We start from the raw sequence: 20,922 nt of genomic DNA, 5'->3' as shown, positions 1-20,922 counted from the left end.
GGCCACCGTGGCCGGTGTACCGCACTGATCCGATGGCAGGAGCCAGGTGCTTCTCCTGGTCTCCCATGGGGTGCAGGGCCCAAGGACTTGGGCCATCCTCCACTGCACTCCCTGGCCACAGCAGAGAGCTGGCCTGGAAGAGGGGCAACCGGGACAGAATCTGGCGCCCCGACTGGGACTAGAACCCGGTGTGCCGGCGCCACTAGGCAGAGGATCAGCCTGTTGAGCCGCGGCACTGGCCTATAATCTTTTTTTAAAGTCACCATTTCCATAAAATTTATTTCGCAAAAACTTATTTTTTGTAGCTTTTGAATTTGCATTTTTGACATAAACTAATGGAGAATAAAAGACAAGCATTTCTAAAATAAGCTACTGATTGTTAATAATGTTTTAGTTTTTGAAAACTTGGTCTATAAAATCTACCATCCACACCTAAAATTCTTCAAAAAGCCTATAGTTTTGATAAGAAGGTTTTGAAAACTTCATGGGACTGGAATAGTCCAACAGGTAAGACAAAATTAATTTTGTGGATACTTTCTCTGAAGAGGAGCTTGAGTGTTCTAGGAGTTGGGGTGGAATTTCTGGTCAGGTAATTGTGATGTATTTTATTTTAATAAAACATATTTCTTCTGTTCTCACTCCAATTCCCTACTAATGAAGCTCCAAATCCTCTAAAAGATTCTCTTGGTCGTATCATTTGCTACTCAGAATAAGTGCGTTGTGTCAAGCAGCCATGTGATTGTAGTAGTGGTGTTAATTTTCTGGGTGGGGAATAGCTTCTAAGTTTTCCCTCAATAATCAAAATTAAGTATGTGTTAGATACTTACTTGTATATTTGTAGGTAAAATCATATCATATCATCTGGTCTTGGCTTCAAAATTATAAGGAAGGGAAGAAATAGATGGAGGTATTGATGAAACAAGGTTGACCATGGGTTGTTATTGTTGAAACTGGGTGATAGATGAAAGAACGTTATTAATACTCTTCTTGGCCGGTGCCATGGCTCACTTGGCTAATCCTCTGCCTGCGGTGCCGACACCCCGGGTTCTAGTCCTGGTTGGGGCGGTAGATTCTTTCCTAGTTGTTCCTCTTCCAGTCCAGCTCTCTACTGTGGCCTGGGAAGGCAGTAAAGGATGGCCTAAGTGCTTGGGCCCTGCACCTGCATGGGAGACCAAGAGGAAGCACCTGGTTCCTGGCTTCGTACCGGTGCAGCGCACGGGCCATAGCGGCCATTTGGGGGGTGAACCAATGGAAGGAAGACCTTTCTCTCTCTCTCTCTCACTGTCCACTCTGCCTGTCAAAAGAAAAAAATATTCTTCTGCTTATTTTGATGTATGCTTGGCATTTGATTTAATACAAGATTAAATTATAAATTTAATTTAATTGGCAATAAAATTGTCTTTCTTAGAAAAATATATACTATCTATGTTAATGTATATTGCATCAAGCATATGTAAGGTAAGGCAAAGGTTTATTTAATATTTCCAGCTTTGAGACAGAGAAATATTCTTAATCTTTTCAAGTGTCTTAATTTCTTGAAGAAAAAAGTTGTAACTGAATTTATTTCAAATAAATAAATAAAATCTTTAAAAAAAAGAACTTTGGGAGCTATAGAGTGGAACAAGTGCAAATAACTTTGGTGATAAAATCAGGCTTCCTGAAACAGATAGGTAGACCAATAGAGAGGATGTGAGAAAAGAATGGCATTTCTGATTTTAGGAGTCAAATATGTAAGCTAAAAGTCAAATGAATATGTAAGCTAAATATGCAAGCTAAAAGGCAAACCTAGGGAATTCAGAAAATTAATATTTAAATATAACAAGAATCAAGGAAAATAGAGAATTCATTCTACACATTGCATGGTGTGTTATTATCATGACATCATAATATCTGTGAAGTGGGATGTCTGAGAATTTGTTTAAAGGAGTTCTCACATCCCTTCTCAGCCTTTTGGCTAAGATCAAGTGTAGGAATTTTCACATCAGCTCAGTTTTATCATTGATTTCTTTAAATAGATATTTCTGTTGGAGTTGCATAATATCATGAAACATCTACTCACATTTGCCTTCTAATATGGCTTTGGATACTCTGAAAACCATAAAGTTTAAAAAAATTTTCTTTTGAGCTTTGAAGGTAGAAATGAGACAAAGGTATTATATTAGTATCTTGGCAAAGATATGGGGAAAATTTCATATGAAGTAGCTGTTTAGTGAACCAAATCTAGGAAATGGGTATTAACAGTGGGCCAGGACAAATGTGCAGCATTCATCATCATTTGTGTGTGTCAAAATACACTTGTGGCCATGGTTATAGTGACTTCTTGATCCCAGCTTCTTCAAAAAAGAAAGAATATAAACTTTGTAATGCAATAAATCTGGTAGCAATTTCCTAATAATTTATATTCTGATTCCATGATGGTCATATGTGTACTGCTCTGAAAAGCAGGGCCTATCATGAATATTTTTCTGCCTGTTCCCTTGTAATTTTCTACAGTTCTTCCAACAGTTTCATAAATATGCCATCCTTCATAATAAAATACTCTATAATTAAAATACTGTCCAGTGTTTTCTCTCCTAAACTGAATTAAACTTGGTGCATTGTCATAACCCCAGTCACAGGAAAAACTTCTCTACTAAACTGTTAGTACGCACAATTTCAAATGAAGATAAACAACAGGGGTATAAAAAATGTTTTTAAAATTGTTCTATCTTGGGGACAGGACCATGGCTCACTTGGTTAATCCTCTGCCTGTGGCACTGGCATCCCACATGGGCGCCAGGTTCTTGTCCCGGTGGCTCCTCTTCCAGTCCAGCTCTCTGCTGTGGCTCTGGAGGGCACTGGAGGATAGCCCAAATGCGTGGGCCCCTACACCCACGTGGAAGACCAGGAAGAGGCACCTGGCTCCTGGCTTCGGATAGGCGCAACTCCCGCCGTGGCGGCCATTTGGGGAGTGAACCAACGGAGGGAAAACCTTTCTCTCTGTCTCTCTCTCACTGACTATAACTCTACCTGTCAAATAAAAAAAAATTATAAAAAAATTGTTCTATCTTTAGACAAACTTGGTTCATGTCATAAATATAGGAACTTATTTACAGCAGCGCATCATTATTCTTTCATTGATTCATAGTTGTATTTTCTTTATTTATTTGAGCATGATTGTACCAGACTATCCTTGATTCACCAAACTGATGGCTTGATTCACCAAACCTCCATATTGATGTTACCATATTGTATTGTACCTAAAATATTAAACCTTCAAAATGTAAAATCAAAAATTAAATTAATGTTATTTCTCTCCATCTGACCCTGTGTGGCATATTTCATAGAAACTGAGATGATACAGAAAATGGAAATTTTACTTAATCAGCAGAATATTAGATGAATTAGCCCAGTATTTCTATTGTTCATACATAAAATTATATTTTAAACTATACTTTAATATATATAAGCAGATACACTCCCAAGTATTTTCTCAGGTATATTCAATACAGATATTCAGGGAATTTATATATAGTATTCAGGTAGGGAAAGTATGCTGATCAATTCCCTCAAGGAACATGTAGCTGAGATATAGGATAATGTTGACAATTTATGCAGATCTGCAAGAGGAAATTAACCTGCACCATGAAGCATGTAGCATCACTAATAAGGTAGAAAGTAGTCTGATCAAAATGAGTAATGTCAGATGCCCTGTGGGCATCACAGTGAAAGCAAGTTCTTCCTTGCAGCAAAAACATCCACTTCTGGCTAAAAGCAGATAAAGACTTCTTCAGCTGTAACACAGGAACAAAATCTTAAGAAGAGAAGAAAAAGCTAACAGTTAGAGCTTTCAAGCAGGAACAAGAGTGTAATAACAGGATATGATTACATTCAGTGAGACAAAGGATTAGCTGAAAGCCCACTGTTTCTCAAAATCATGAAAATACAAGGAAGAAAGAAAATCATCAAACTCTTTTCTATGCTTTTATCCATGGAAGTACAAATATTACTGTTGTAATAAGGTCACAAGTAGTTTCATTTAGTCATTAATTCAACAAACAAATATATCTTCTGCATGTAATGCCCTGTGCCTGGAAATAGAGAAAAAGCAACCAGGATATGTGAGAATTTTGGAAGTTCTTTAAGTGAAATACATGTGACCTTAGCATCTGACATTATGGAGACGGTTATTAAACAAGTACAAAAAAATCACAAAATGATGTTTACAAATTAAATGCATTAAAGAAGATGAAAGTCTGTAGTAAAATGGGAAAGCCCAATGTTACATAGGGAATATCAAAATTTGGAGTTTATAAAAAGAAGGAAAGGGCCACTGTTTTGGCACCACGGATTTTATTTTAAAATAAATTCTGTCTGCATTGCTGGCATCTCACGTAGCAGCACTGACTCAAGTCCTGTCCATTCATTCTAGTTCTGATCCAGCTCCCTACTCATGTGCCTGGAAAGCAGCAAATAATGGCTGAGTGCATAGGCCCCTTGCCACCCACGTGGGAGATCCAGATGAAGGTACAGCTCCAGGTTCCGGCCTGGTCTGGCCAGCTGTTGCAGCCATTTTAGAAGTGAACCATTGGATGGAAACCACCCCCCCCCCTTTATAAAAAAATAAATCTATTATTAAAGAAAGAGAAATAAAATATTCAGAGATCAATAAAGAGAATTTCTTATTGCAAGATTTAATGGAAAACAAATGTTTTCAGGAGGGAGAGGTCAACAATATTGAACATTTTACTTCTGTAATGTGTAATGCTTAGGCAGAATGGAGAACACTGAATTTGGCAACGTTGAAGTCACTGGTAATGTTGCCCAACCTCTGGTTTCATCAGTGAAAGATAAAAGATTCTCCATCTAATGTTTTGTTTTCTCTTTTCTCAGTTATGCATAAAGAAATCTTCTCTGCTGAGATGGCAAAATTGGAAGGAAACAGATGCTTAAAGATAGAAGAAACTATGAGACAGTCTTTTCAGGGATGAGAAAATAAATATGTCACTAGAATAGTAGATGATCAGCAGTGGTATAAGCCTGTTTGAATACTAATATATTGAACAGTAAGTAAGACTAGAATGTTTGTCTGAATGTATAAATCAGCTACTTAGTCATAGGCCGAGGGAAGTAATGTTTTTAGTTCATTGAGTTGATTTGTGGTAATGAATATATAGCATACAAAACAAAAACAAAAAAATAATGTATATAAGCAAAATTGACATTTTGAGATTTGACTATTGTTTATAGCTGTTTTCTATACTCTTGAGGGACAGTGGGTTTCCTACTTAGTACTTGTTGAATTCTTTATTTAGTGGTGGATTAATTGAAAGAATTTCATAAAAATTAAAAGAATAAGAAAAAAGAGAGAGGGTGAGACTGGGGGGGTAGGTTGGGGAGTATCATTAAGCTCTTAAAACTCTATATATGAAATACATGAAATTTGTTTTCCTTTTATAAATAAAAACATTTTTAAGAAAAAAACGGAATTTTGGAAGGCAAATATTATGGGGATTGAGGATGAAGATGTAACTGAGGAAATGAGAAGGGGATTCAAGAACACTTACGGAGGGAAGAACTTGCAGAACTCATAAAACTTGCAGAACATAAAGTGAAGGAATTAAGTGGATAACTGATGGATTATGAGAAAATGTTGGTCCAATGGATTAGTTACGAAAGTATAAGACTTGTACTCAGAGGATTCAAAAAAGCAAACTAAAGAGAAAATTGTTTTGAAACTGAAGATTCTGATTTTTGGGTTTTGAAGATCTTTTGATGATTATTGTTGTCCTGATTGTAGAATTAAAAGGAAATATATGAATAAAATTTGAGGAAAAATTTATTAAATATCAAGAAGTAAAGAAATTGAAAGGCAATGTCCTCTAAAGTAAATATGCAATTATCTTAGTTGCCTAGAATTATATCAGCAACAAAATGGAGTACATTTGGAGTAAGAACTTACATTTCACTGATTAAATGGGAGCCAATAAGAGATTGTCTTAAGATGGAAACAAGGAAGATGAGTGAGCGGCTCCTCTAAATGATGTGGACCTTACAGAAATAAGAAAGAAAGCTTTTGGGAGATAAATGAGATCCCAGCAGAAAGAATGGACATCAAAGAAGGAGGCACCTTTCTCTGAAGGGAGGAGAGAACTTCCGCTTTGACTATGGCCTTGTCTAAAGTAACATCAGAGTTGGTGAACTCAAGAGGCTTCCATAGCCTTGACAGCTCATAACAAGAGCCTCGGGTAATTACTGACATCATAAATAAGAGTGTCAATTGTTAAATCAACAACAGGAGTCATTGTGCACCTACTCCCCATTTAGGATCTCTGTCCTTAATGTGTTATACTATGAGAATTAATGGTAAAACTACTAGTTGAACAGTACTCTATATCTTGTGTGGTTGTATGGGTGCAGTCTGTTGAAATCTTTGCTTAGTATGTACTAAATGGACCTTCTGTATATAAAGATAATTGAAAATGAATTTTGATGAAGAACGGGATAGGAGAGGGAGTGGGAGATGAGATGGCTGTGGGTGGGAGGGAGGTTATGGGGGAAAAAGCCACAGCAAAGCAAAAATTGTACTTTGTAAATATACATTTATTAAATGAAAAATAAATGAGTCAATAATCTGAAAACTCAAAGTAAAAGGTGAATTCCAATTTCCTATGAAATTGTGGTATGAGGGAAAATAAAATAAGCACCATGATTGACATGACTAGGAAGGAAACTAAGGAAACTAAAAATTTAGGGTACACTCAAATTTTTTTTCAGGGGCAAAAAGGTGATGCAAATATTCTAAGAGTTTCAGAATGCCAGGAAGTTTGCTTATTATTGGTATGAAGAACAAAGAACTAAAGTATAAGATAGAGGGATTGGGACTTTTCAGATTAGGAGTGTCAAGAAAAAAAATGAGACATGAGAATGAAGGTCATAATGATGTCTTGAAGCCTGAGGGAATCAGGAATACACAAGAACATGGATTTGGTGTAAATCTTAACCGAAAGTTGGGTGGCCAGCTCTGGTTCCATAGACACCAATGATACACTCTGTAATAGTGACGTATAGTGGGGTGCGTGTTTGGCACAGCAGTTAGATGTTACTTGAGAAACCTGCATCCCATATCTGAGTCTCTGGTTTCCATCCCCTGCTCCTTCTCCAATCCAACTTCATGCTAATGTGCACTGTGAGACACAAGAGATGGTGGTTCAAATACTTGGGTCCCTGCCATCTATGTGGGAGACTCAGATGAGGTACTGGACTGCTGGTTTCAGCCCGACTAAGCCCTGGCTGTTGTGGGCATTTGGGGATGAAATCAGTGAATGGAAGCCTGACTCTTCCCATCTCACCCCACCATTCATCACTCTTTCAAATAAATAAATAAATAAATAAATAGTGACATCCAGGAGAGTCCTACACACAAATGCCATTCAGGCTTCCTCCATATCAGATAGAGAGTTGTGCAATTGAATAGGGCTTCTTTGGCTCTCCTGCCTCTAATCCTCATTGTATTGTCTCACACATTGTCTGCGCTTCTTCAGATGAGAATTGTAAGAAGACTTGTTTATTTTTCTGCTTTGCATTTTGTTTGCTCTTCTAGAAATATGAGAAATATAATTTTTGTACTGAATAAGGTAGGAGACATAGGGGTTCCATGATACAAATGCTCCCTATTTATAAAACATTTCTGCTATTTGAAAGAGTGACCTTAATTTTGAAATCAAAATTATTCATGGGCATACAATAAAGAAGCACATAGCTCTTTGAAGGTTTGTAAGACAAGGAATAGTCCCTATGGTAACCTCACTTCCTCAGTGACCTGCTTCATTTAATTGATACTCCTGGCATTGCTCAACTTATGTAATAAGTTATTTAGTTACATTTTTATGTTTTTCCTTTAGACATCATTTGTTAAATAATTTATATTTGGAGTTCAATTTTCTACAAAATCAAAACTTGGAAATTCTAAAAATGTTGATTTCCAAGTTAAAATGTAGTTTTCTTTAATCTTTATGAAGCATACACATTCACACACATGAAAACAGTCATACCTCCTCTGGTAACATTAATCCCAGAATAGTTTATTTGACATTTAAACTTTAGAATAAGCAGTTTTTCAAAGGTCTTGATCTAAGATGCATGGAAGTGTGATAATAGTTTGAAGCCACATGTCCATTTCCAAGCAGAATTTTCACTAAATATCACACTGTAGCTTTTCCAAGAGAGAGTAAATTGGTTACCAGAAGGAAAATATATTTATGGAAAGATACTATACCTCAAGGCTAATGTTGTATGCTGGCTTTGAACCTGAAAGATGTCTATCCTGCTAGAATACCTCTTTGTAATTTAAATGGAACCAAGTGCATATAATATTCAAAGAAGCCAATTCTTGTGCAAAGATGGTCTAATTTACTTAGCATCAAGCTTATGCATAAGTAGTTAAGGCGTTTTGCATGTGGATAATAAGAAATATTCTGGAGTTCTAAATAATTACATTTCTGGTAAGAAAACTAGAACATTATGGTTGCAAATCAAGGACTTTAGGTTATGTTTATTTGCTTGCACACTGATTTGCTATTTCTGAAAGGTATTACTGTGAATGCTATTATTATTTCATTTAAGACAATACATATATATTAATTACATACATATATTAATATAAACACACACTACAATGAGAATGTGGTATTTTTAAAATCACACATATTACATGAAACATGTAAAATTAATGACCCTTTGAAAATTTGTGAACATTTATTTCACACTAAGCTGCCAAGTATGTTTTAGATACTTGTATATGAATCTCAGAAGTGAGGTTGGATTGGAAATATAGATTTTGTAATCATCATTGCCTATACCATAAAATTACAGGTGGTATGAAGCCCCACAATGAAGTAGTGAAAGAGATGAAAAAGACAAGTCCAAGAGGATAATCTGAGGCATACTGTCATTTCATAAGTGGGGAGAAAGAGCCCATCCAAGACATCAAGAGAGAGCAATTCATATATAAAGGAAAGTCTAGGAAAAATACTTCTTCCTAGAATATAGAAACAGAAAATGGATTAAGTGTGGACAAAAAGATATTGGTTTATCACTTTAGTAATACATTGGAAAGCAAAAAAAAAAAAAAATCAGTGGTGTGGTTGAACCAAATTTTGGATTTCAGCATGTTGAAGATGTAGGAAGTAAAACACAGACAGTACATATATAGATTATCATTTATTAAGCAGCCTTAGAGTAAAGAAAATAGATAATTTGGCATGACAGGCTTGTATGTTAAAGAGAAAAATAAATTGAAAAATACCTTTGTGAAAAGTAGTCACCTGGCATCTTCTCCCAAGTTGGTTGCCAGGATTAACCTGAAGAACATTAATTAAATCAGCTAAGGTCAAATCCCTTATTTGAAATTCCAAAGTGTGAATGTTAAAAGTCAACTTTCACACCATAGCAAAGCAGGCACGTATTATGGTGAATGGCAGAGATCCTAAATGTGGAAATATTGAATGTAATATATAGAAAAGAAAACGTTTTCCAAAACAGTGTTTCTCAAACTCTGCTATGAATCAGAATCATCTGGAAAACATATTAGACACATGCTCTGAGTTCTATTCTAAGTTTTTGATTAATTGGAATGATTAAATGAATGATATTTACATTTTCAGAAAGCTCTTAGTTGATACTGCTAATCCAGAGGTCACAGTTTGTAAACTATTTTTGTAATGTTTCAGTTTAAAGCATTAAAAATTGCCTTAACTTTTCAAGGCGCTGAACTATGGAAATAGCAGGGTAAAACAAACATAACAAAATGGATGATTTTCATATAGTATGAAGAATAATAAGAAAATTCATAAGGAGATCATACATCTAGATGTTTCTATAAATGTAAAACTTCTATTATATTTACATCTGATATATCTCAAGAGCAACTTTCCTCTAGTTGGTGCGAAGAGAACTGAATTTTAATCCTTTATGATGTAATAATTCTCAATCTTTTAAGTAAAAAAATCTAGATCCTCAAATGTCATTTCTCCTTCCAAAAGTCCTTTCTACATCATGTCTGCATGTCTAGAGAGGGGATGTGATTTAACCAATTTATGATGACAAAGGGATCTCTCATCCTCACTGAGTGTAGGGTTCTTTTTTGGTCTGTTTTGTGAATTGTTGCATTAGGGACAGGAGTGATGTGCAACTATTCTCACCCTTGGGTATACTGCTTACACCTGCTGCTGAGGTTAGTGATTTACATTACTCATGTTCATCCATTTCAATCACTGTCATTTTTGTTAAGAGCTACAATGCACTCTGAATGATTAGCCTCATAAAACCTCTCTATGTTTTGGAGATTTTTTTTTTCAGTTTTTGCATTGTTGTCTATTTGGACCATCACTCATTCTCAATTTAGATATGTGTATTTATTATTCATGCTCCAGGCTACACGGAACTTGTAATTCCTTTCAAGAGTAACTTGAACTAAATTTATGTAGTAAACTACCAAATTTAGTCTCAGGCAGAATCCAAGACTTGGAACGATTGATGTCTTTCTCCAAGTATTTGCCTCACCCATCACTCTTGTCTTTCTTTTTGGCACAAATCTCCATTGTAGATAGAGTGGATTAAGAGTTTTATTTCCCATGCCCTTCATATGCTCTTTCCCTCTTTTGTTGAATTTGCTTGTGATATTTTGTAGGGTGGTGAGAAATGTACAATGATTTTATGTCAAACTTCTGTTTTTAAATTGTTGTATCACTTAGATATTCTTTTTCAATGTGGGGAATTCTAACCCTTCCTCTTTTCAAGAATGCTAAATAGACCTTTTCCCTTCCAGGTGTTCTTTCTCCACCCTCAGGCTGAGCAATGCATTGGATTATCTAGGAAAAAAATTCATGTACATGTAGCTGCAGAGACAGTAGATTCACTGATGGAGTGATAACAGAAAAAACATGAATAGATCAGCACTTTTCCCATTTCAATACCTTAGAATGTGTGAAGCCTCTACTTAAAACTATAGGAAATATACCTTCATCTTAGCAGGTTCATAGAAAATAGAAGTCAAGAGATAAATATTCTGCCAGCGTTGCGGCTCAATAGGCTAATCCTCCGCCTGCGGCGCCAGCACGCTAGGTTCTAGTCCGGATTCTGTTCTGGTTGCCCCTCTTCCAGTCCAGCTCTCAGCTATGGCCCGGGAGTGCAGTGGAGGATGGCCCTGAACCCGGATGGGAGATCAGGAGAAGCACCTGGCTCCTGGCTTCGGATCAGCGCCGTGTGCTGGCCTTAGCGCGCCGGCCGCAGTGGCCATTGGGGGCTGAAACAACGGAAAAAAGGAAGACATTTCTCTCTGTCTCTCTCTCTCTCACTGTCCACTCTGCCTGTCAAAAAAAAAAAAAAAAGATAAAATAAATAAATAAATAAAGGTAAATATTAATGTTCATGGAGTGAATGGCTCAAGATTGTTAAGATGTCAGTTTTTTTTTTTTTTCCAATTTAATCTATAGATTCAACTCAATACTTTTCAAAATCCCAGCAAATTATGCTAGGAATATTGGAAAATTCATTTTAAACTTAATATGGAGAAGCAGAAATCCAGAAGAGACAACACATTATCCAAGAAGAACAAAACTCGAGGACTGATGTTAACCAACTTCAAGACTTAAAAGTACGTTACTCAATAAAGCATACTAATGGAGAGCCAATGTTGTAACACAGCAGGTTAGGCTGCCGCCAGAGCTGCACCGACCTGAAGCCAGGAGCCAGGAACTTCTTCCATGTCTCCCACGTGGGTGCAGGGGCCCAAGGACCTAGGCCATCTTCTACTGCTATCCCAGGCCATTGCAGAGAGCTGGATTGGAAGAAGACCTAGATTAGAACCGGTGCCCATATGGGATGCCAGTGCTTCAGGCCAGGGCTTTCACCTGCTGTGTCACAACTTGGGCCTCTAATGTCATATTTTATAAAAGGTTGCAATTTAAAATATTCAAAGGAGATTTATAAGAAATTGAACAACTAGGCTGGCGCTGCGGCTCACTAGGCTAATCCTCCGCCTTGCGGCACTGGCACACCGGGTTCTAGTCCCGGTCGGGGTGCCGGATTCTGTCCCGGTTGCGCCTCTTCCAGGCCAGCTCTCTGCTGTGGCCAGGGAGTGCAGTGGAGGATGGCCCAAGTGCTTGGACCCTGCACCCCATGGGAGACCAGGATAAGTACCTGGCTATCAGATCAGCGCGGTGCGCCAGCCACTGCGGCCATTGGAGGGTGAACCAACGGCAAAGGAAGACCTTTCTCTCTGTCTCTCTCTCTCACTGTCCACTCTGCCTGTCAAAAAAAAAAAAAAAAAAAAAAAAAGAAATTGAACAAGTAGATTAAAAAAATGGATCACAGGGATGGTGCTGTGACATAGTGGGTAAAGCCACCCACTGCAGTGCTGGCATCCCATATGGGCACCGATTTGAGTTCCGGCTGCCCAACTTCCAATCCGGCTCTCTGCTGTGGCATGGAAAGGCAGTAGAAGATGGCACCAAGTCCTTGAGTCCCTGCATCCATGTGGGAGACCTGGAAGAAACTCGGATCTCCTGGCTTTGCATCGGCACAGCTCCATCTGTTGCGGCCGTCTGGGGAGTGAACCAGCAGATGGAAGACTTCTCCCTCTCTCTGCCTCTGCCTCTCTGTAACCTTACCTTTCAAATAAAAAATAAATCTTAAAAACAAATGGATCACAAACTTCAATTACACCCCAGCAGAAAAGACAAACAAATGGAAAATAAGCATATGAAAGGATGATGTGCATCATATGTCATTACGGAATTTCAAATTAAAGTGAATATAAATTATCACTACACACCTATTATAATGATCAAAATCCAGAGCATTAAACCTCTAAATGAACCCAAGAATGTAGAGCAGTGGGAACCCTCATTCAATACTCATCATAATGTAAAATGGGATAGTCACTTTTGAAGATATTTTTGTGATTTCTTACAAAATATACTTTTACCTGCAAACATATTTTTATTCTGGCTTTGTTTGAAATTGTTAAAATTTTATAACAACCAGGATGTCCTGAGAAGACATGAAAGAATCTTAAATGCATATTGTTATGTCAAAGAAGCCAGTGTGAAAGTGATACATGTCATTTCAACTACAGACTATTCTACCATAGCTTAGAAAAAGCTGCTCCTAGTATCTGCACTTAAAACAAAAATCATTACAACTGGGTAGCCTCCTTGTCTCCTAATCACTAAAAGGTAGAGAAACATTTCAAGCTAGGAATAGGGAACTAGACCATTGTTCAGATACTTTACCAAAGAAGGAAGTTTCACTTCCACAGATCTAGGAAATCAATCACATAGTAACTAACATATTGTGATAAAAATAAGGATTCTTTTCTGAAAAATCGTGGGAATATTTTTCTTTCTTTGCATTTTAAGTGTTATCCTACTCTAAAATTAACCCAACCATTAAAAACTGTTTTAAAAAAAGGAATCTCTCCCTTCATTGAAAAATGTTTCCTAATGAAAGTACTGTAGTAAACACAGTCAACCTCTAAAAACATTTGTTACCCTATAAATTATTAAAATTATTTTTGTAATAAGGAGAAAGTACAACTTCTACACACACACTTACACACAAAGAACCTGTCCCAAACGTTACTCATGTTTGTTCGCACATAGATTCAAAATGCCATCAGTATTGCAATGCCACATTATATGTGATGGTCTCTGTGATTTCCGAACTCCCATCTGTCTCTTTGATCTACACATTTTGATGACATTGACAAATTGTGTTAATTATTCTAGCTTCCAATATTTTAATATCTTTTAAGACTCTATTTTGCCTCATTACTCTTTTTTTCATAATTTTCCTGATTAGTCTACCATAATAAGTCCTCAGATAAATATGAGTTTCATTTTATTAAGTAAATCTTCTACCCTACCCTGCTGTTATTTTAATTGAATTTCAATTGAATTTATAGATTAATTTAAGAAAATTTTATGTCTTTGTAATTTTTTTCTTAGCCAGAAAAACATATTTTCCACATACTTTAATCACTTTTATGTCTCTCAGTAGATATTTTTACTTTTCTCTCACTCTCTTTGTCTCCTATCTTTCATAGGCAGATGCAAATATAGATACATATTCTACAGATTTCCATTAGAAGTTGTATGAGGTGCTTTGGCTACTAGTATAAAAATGTATACTATGTGAGTTATTTTAGCATATTTTACTTGAAAAAAGGACAAAATTTCTAACTTTTTTATATCTATTTCATAACATTCCATTATAGGGAATTCAGTTATTTTTGAAATAGATTTTTGGATGATTCTTAATGATTTTCCTGGCATGACATTAAGTTATCTTCAATTTTTTCATCTTTCTACTTTATATTTTAAACAGTATTTTAGCTATGTTTAATATATTTGAGTAATACGGCTAAAATAAATAAAATTATATTGATTATAATAGACTAGATTGATCTGTGACTTAAATAGTTAAGTACCCTGAATTTTTTTAAACATAACTATACTTACATACAATATGGTGATTAATTAATAATATTAGTCAAATTAATGAAAACATGCACACATATGTTAAGGTGTATGAATCTATAATCATTCAAATTTACAAGACCAAATATGAAATTTGAATTAATCAATTGTTCTATGCATGACAAAATTGATCAAGTGATTTTATCTTTGATCACACTTTGTGTTATAAGGAAAAATTTACTTAATTTGCTTCATTCTGAGGAATAGACTTATTTATTTGATCATGACATATTACTTGCTCAAGATGCTTCTAAATTCATTACTTAATATTCTTTTTCTTGAATGATGTTTATAATGCTGTTGGCCTAGTATTTCCTCTCCTTAAACAATTTTTTGCTATATTTATGCTTCAGGATAATTCTCACTTTGAGAAAGTAACTTAGAAAATATTTTGTTTATTTTAATTGACACCCATGTATGGAGTACTATGTAATGTTTCAATACATATATACATTGTATAATACCCAATCAGGGGAAAAAGATCATTTCCTAAAACATTTAACATTTTTTATGGTAAAGACATCCAAAATCCTATTTTTAGGGTTCTTTTTGAAAAATATATTGCATAAGATCTTTAATATCTTAAATTGATTATAAATTTTCATCTGGTCCTTGAAAGTTTTAAATCATTTTTCTGTAAAATTTATTTTATACTTATGAGTCTATGAGATTCGTATAATTTTGAATTAATTATGGATGATTTAAATTTTCATTTTGTATTAAGTGAACTCTTTTCTAGAAAAATAAAACTACAATCAGGATTTCCAAATATTTGAAAACAGGGTATAGGAAAATACACTCCGAATTTTTGTTTTATTTTATATATTGCTTTGGACAATGAATTCTTGGGAACTTTCTCCTTTTTTCTTGAGGGGTGAGCACTTACCTGGTACATATTTTCTTAATTATTTTTACTTTTATACTTTCTCAGTTGCTTTCTCGATTGCACCTCTTATAAAGAATAAATATATAGATATAGACAGATATGGATCTATAGATGACATCATATTCTCTTGCCAATTCTTACATTTAGGTGTCTTTTTAAAAATTTTTATTTATTTATTTCCATTTTATTTGCGAAAGAGTGAGAGAGAGAGAGAGAGAGAGTGAGAGAGAGAGAGAGAAGTCACTGGTTCACTTCTCAAATACTTGCTACAGCCATGGCTAGTCCAGACTGAAGTGAAGAGCCCAGAAGTCTATTTTGGTCTCCCTTGTGGATGGCAGGGAAACAAGTAGTTGAGCCATCGTTTGCTGCCTCCTGGAGTTCACATTAGCAGGAAGCTGGATGGAAAGTGGACAAGCCAGGATTTGAACCAAAATTCTAACACTGGATATGGGCATCCCAAGAAACTACTTAAGCTCCTTAGCCAAATGTCTGCTTCTGTGTGCCTTTAAAAAAAATACATACATTCTAGGTATTTTTTTTTTTTTTTGACAGGCAGAGTTAGTGAGAGAGAGAGAGAGACAGAGAGAAAGGTCTTCCTTTTTCCATTGGTTCACCCTCCAATGGCCGCCGCGGCTGGCACGCTAAGGGCGGCTCATCGTGCTGATCTGAAGCCAGGACCCAGGTGCTTCTCCTGGTCTCCCATCTGGGTGCAGGGCCCAAGTACTTGGGCCATCCTCCACTGCGCTCCCGGGCCATAGCAGAGAGCTGGACTGGAAGAGGGGCAAACAGGACAGATTCCGGCGCCCTGACCGGGATTAGAACCCCCTGTGCCCGTGCCGCAGGTGGAGGATTAGCCTAGTGAGCCGCGGCACAGGCCCATTCTAGGTATTCTTTATGTGTTCTATATACTGACTACTTTTCAAACATACTTTCATAAATCTGTTTCCTGTTTTTGTGTTAATTTTTTAATGCCCCTTTTTGGGAACATTGGTTCTTAAATAGGGCATAGTTGTATGTATATACCAGTCTTTGAACTTGAAATGACACTCCAATATGGGATACCAGTATCACAAGCAGCAGCTTAAACCTTTGCACCAAAATGCCCTTCCCCAAATTCCCTTTCTGATTTCTGCTTTATGCTGTTTAAGACATCATTTCCTATTCTAAGTTCAAAGGTATTTTCCAATAGTCTTCTAAAAGCTTTATAATTTTTCTTCAGTTTTGACTATTTAAGAGAAAATTTTATATACTATACAGAAGGGCATGTGGATAGTTCATGTATATTAAAATCAGTAAGAAAATGAATACACTCGTCGGCTCATTTTATTACTGATTTTAATATGTATATATGTATATACATATGTACATTTATGTGTGTGTACATATATACCACTTAGTTCAGAAAACAGGACATTGTCTTACTCCAGAAGACACTTTTATTTTTTTTTTTTTTTTGACAGGCAGAGTGGACAGTGAGAGAGAGAGAGAGACAGAGAGAAAGGTCTTCCTTTGCCGTTGGTTCACCCTCCAATGGCTGCCGCAGCCAGTGCAACGCACTGATCCGAAGGCAGGAGCCAGGTACTTATCCTGGTCTCCCATGGGGTGCAGGGCCCAAGTGCTTGGGCCATACTCCACTGCACTCCCTGGCCACAGCAGAGAGCTGGCCTGGAAGAGGGGCAACCGGGACAGAATCCGGTGCCCCGACCGGGACTAGAGCCCGGTGTGCCGGTGCTGCAAGGTGGAGGATTAGCCTAGTGAGCCGCGGCGCCGGCTCCAGAAGACACTTTTATACCTCACTGATTCCATCCTCTAGTTGTTACACCATAGGTAAGTTCTTTTTAAAAAATATTAAAATGAAACATTAAACCTTTTAATGGCTTGCTTATTTCACACAACATTGTTTCCAAGAGTTAATTATATTGATAGAAACTATATTTTGCTTACTTTTAGTACTCTTTTCTATTGCACAACTATACAGGCATATTTATTCTACTGTGACAGTATTTTTGCTATTTTCAGCTTTTTTGCTTTTTGAAACAATACTTTTGTTAAGAATTTTGCCTATCTGGGTATAAATTCAAACATTATTAATAGGATATATCCAATCATTCAATTACTGGTTCAGAGTACATGAATTTATTCAATATTCCAGATAATCAGATTGCTTTCCAAATTATTTACATCAATTAGCAGTCCCATGAGCATTGGGTGAGTGTCCTTCACAAAACTTGATATTTTTAAAGGTTTTAGTATTTGTGAAGTGGTAGATGCAAACCGTATCTCAAATGATTTTAATTTTAATGTTCTCATTTTTTAATGTTTAAATTAAAAATGTTAAATTAAAATTTTTAATTTTAATGTTCTCATTAATTATACTGTTCTCATTTTTAGCCTTGAGTTAGAAAGTTTTGAGATTTGAACTGAAACAGCAATCTACACCTAGAATTTGGTACTGTTGTTTTGAGAATTTACTTATTCTAATTGCTTGATTTTGCTTTAAATATCTACTTTGATGGTAATCTGCTTCAAGGTAGAGACCATTTTGTATATTTCAGTTGTATCTTGCAAGATACTGAGCACAACACAAAAACCTAAATATATTTTGAGTGATCTATCTGTTCCTTCAAATCCTGAAAAATGTTTGGACAACAAATTATAATTCACAGATGAAATATTATATGTTACTACTGGATTTTAACTATCAGAATCCTATTACCTATGCTATATGGAGTGTAGTACAAAAATGCTACTGTTGAAGGCCTCCTTGAACTGCTAATTCGGTAGTTTTTAAAGAAACAAAATAAAGACCTTGATATGACTCTCATATAATATTTTCATGCACTTTCTTAGCACAAAACATCATCTTATCTTCAGGCATTAGGTGATTGATGTATTTTCATTCTAGGTGTGTCAGAAGTCAAAGTAACGTCTTATTTTACTTTTATATCCAAGGTGTCATTTCTACAAATCTTAAACATGTTTTGGAAAGTTTCAAACCAGTTTTGTGCAGCGATTTAATGAACTGTGAACAAATCTCTGCAGTAATTTTTTTTATAGTGAGCCACTCTGTATGCATGCATTTTGAAGCTTATTTGTCAGACTTTATTAGTAATACAGTTTACATTGCACAGGCTTTTTTTATTTTTAAGATCTATTTATTTATTTGAAAGGATGAGTTACAGAGAGGAAGAGGAAGAGGCAGAGAGAGAAAGAGATCTTTTATTCACTGAGGTTCACTCCCCAAATGGCTGTAATGGCCATGTCTGAGCCAGATTGAAACCAGGAGCCAGGAGTTTCATCTGGGTCTCCCTAGTGGGTGCAGGGGCCCAAACACTTATGAAGCCAGGAGCTTCTCCCACATGCAATGCATGGACCCAAGCAATAAGACCATCTTTTGGAGCTGCTATCCTGGGCATATTAGTATGCAGCTGGGCTGGAATTGGAGAAGCTGGGACTGAGAGAGTGCCCATATGGGATGCTGGCACTGCAGGTGGCAGCTTAGCCTGCCATGTCATAGCACTGGTCCATTTCACATACGTTTTACATGCTATCCTCTAAAAAATTATTCAATGAAGTTTAAGTTGTTCTATTTATGTGCAAAAATGGCAGCATCAAATCCAGCGGAGTTTAGTAGAATTAACATTAGACTAAGGATCTATATCATTACTATAGATTATATTGTGGCTCCTACTATTTTGTGCTACAGTGCACATGATTATTCTTTTCTGCCCCATTGAGGACCAACTTAACAGTGGCACTTGGATGTTTCCCGTTAATAGAGTACTATACATACTTAGCTTCTTGAATTCAGTTTTCCCATGTGACTTAACTTTGCCAGGCAAATGTGAGTCGAAGTGATGTATAGCATTTCTGAGAGCAACTGTAAGAGATAGATACCGTCAGGAATATCTTTTACCTTCCTCCATACATACAGAAATATTAAAAAAGAAGTTCCTCTCTTAGGCTGGGTTTTTAAGTGGAGATAGTGTAAATCAGAATGCTAGCAGAGCATTGATGAATGTTTAGGATGAGAAAACTCTCTTCATGTATTCACACTACAATTCTGGTAGTTCCTATGCAAACTCTAATTTAAGTTGGTTTTATTGTGCTGTTGAACTAGACCCAAGTCATTTATTTTTCTTTAAAGATTTATTTATTTATTTCAAAGTTAGAGTTACACAGAGAGAGAAGGAGAGGTTGAGAGAGAGGGAGAGAGGTCCTCCATCTACTAGTTCACTCCCCAACTGGCCGCAATGGCCCGAGTTGCACTGATCCTAAGCCAGAAGCCAGGAGCTGCCTCTGGGTCTTCCTATGTGGGTAAGGGGCCCATGGACTTGGGCCATCTTCCACTGCTTTCCCAGGCCACAGCATAGAGCTGGATCGAAACTGGAGCAGCTGGGACACGAACTGGAGCCCATATGGGATGCCTGGCCTCGGCCCCAAGAACCAAATTCTTTTATTTACTGATGCATTCATTCTAATAGAGCATACTAAAATACTATTAATAAAATTTATAATTTATTTATTTACCAATTCACATACTTTTAAAAATGTTTTTTGGCTGGCGCCATGCTCACTAGCGCGGCTCACTGCGGCGCCGGCACCCAGGGGTTTTAGTCCCAGTTGGGGCGCAGGATTCTGTCCCAGTTGCTTCTCTTCCAGTCCAGTTCTCTGCTGTGGCCTGGGAAGGCAGTGGAGGATGGCCCAAGTCCTTGGGCTCTACACCCGCATGGGAGACCAGGAGGAAGCACCTGGCTCCTGACTTTGGATCGGCACAGCAAGCTGGCCACAGTGCGCCGGCCGTGGCGGCCATTTGGGGGTTGAACCAATGGAAAAAGGAAGACCTTTCTCTTTGTCTCTCTCTCTCTCACTGTCTAACTCTGAATGTCCAAAAAAAAAAAAGTGTTTTGTGACTGACACTGTACATATCCAGATAATGCATTAGTGGAGAAAGGTAATGCATTTATTTATCTATATACATTATATATATATAAATATATATATATATTTATCTATCTATATATGTACATTAGGCACCTAAATTCATAGATTGATCACACATCTTATTTATAATTATATTTTAATTTTAAATTTAATTCAGACCCTCAGTTACTTAAAATAATTTGTTTTGAGGACCTAAGGAGAAAAATCAGTTTCTTAAGAAAGCAATGTAAACCTAGCTTAATAATAAACTATTGAAAACAAAAAAGAAAGACAAAGTATTAAAAACATCAGAGAAGTAACACATTAGAAGAGATTTGCTACCTGGTTAAGATTAATAGCTGGTTTCTTACCAGAAACAAAAGAATGGAATGACATATTCAAAGTGCTTGAAGTAAAAATACTTAGCAAAAGTTCTATATGCAGTAAATTATTCTCCCAAAAATGAAGAGATAATAAACATTTGAGATATGCTTGCCCCAATTTGAAAATTATACAATATATACATATATATTTACATATATAATATATATATAAAGAATCATATAATATCCAATAAATATGCTCACTTTTGAA

The 20,922-nt window shown here is 36.3% G+C and overlaps 1 pseudogene; it reads left to right on the top strand.

Annotated features, from left to right (window-relative positions):
* The first annotated feature begins 1,934 nt into the window (after positions 1 to 1,934).
* LOC127492247 (U2 spliceosomal RNA) lies at positions 1,935 to 2,092 on the top strand (annotated as a pseudogene).
* Positions 2,093 to 20,922: the final 18,830 nt, after the last annotated feature.

The sequence above is a fragment of the Oryctolagus cuniculus genome, chromosome 9 (genome assembly GCF_964237555.1).
Source record: "Oryctolagus cuniculus chromosome 9, mOryCun1.1, whole genome shotgun sequence".
Classification (NCBI taxonomy): Eukaryota; Metazoa; Chordata; class Mammalia; order Lagomorpha; family Leporidae; genus Oryctolagus; species Oryctolagus cuniculus.
Note: the sequence above shows the minus strand (reverse complement) of the source record. Positions and strands in the feature narration are given on the sequence as shown.